Raw genomic sequence first — 345 nt, 5'->3', positions numbered from 1 at the left:
GTCTCAGGGGGGGGACTCATGGCCATGGCACCCAGTGACAGAGCACCCAGGGACAGCTCTCATGGGGGGGACTCACGGCCATGGTACCTGAGGCAGGCTCCCATGGCTGGCACCCAGGGCCAGCTCCCATGGCCGGAACCCATGGCCATGACACCCAGAGCCAGCTCCCACAGCTGGCACCCATGGCCATGGCTTCTGTAACCAGCCCCCTTGGCCACAGCACCTTAGGACAGCTCCCATGGCCATGGCACCCAAGGCTGGCTTCCACAGCCAGCACTCACAGCCACAGCACCCATAGCCAACTCCCATGGCTGGGACCCAAGGCCACGGCACCCCCGGCCCCCC

At 66.7% G+C, this 345-nt stretch overlaps 1 protein-coding gene across 1 annotated transcript in view; it reads left to right on the top strand.

The window, feature by feature from the left end:
• Nucleotides 1-345, top strand: part of PHF24 (PHD finger protein 24) — a gene marked incomplete at both ends in the record, with an annotated part of 2,133 nt that overhangs the window by 985 nt on the left and 803 nt on the right. The gene's annotated exons all lie outside the window — the stretch shown is intronic.

The sequence above is a fragment of the Antrostomus carolinensis genome, unplaced genomic scaffold (genome assembly GCF_000700745.2).
Source record: "Antrostomus carolinensis isolate BGI_N321 unplaced genomic scaffold, ASM70074v2 scaffold43640, whole genome shotgun sequence".
NCBI classification, from domain to species: Eukaryota; Metazoa; Chordata; class Aves; order Caprimulgiformes; family Caprimulgidae; genus Antrostomus; species Antrostomus carolinensis.
This window is presented reverse-complemented; position numbering and strand designations above follow the sequence as displayed.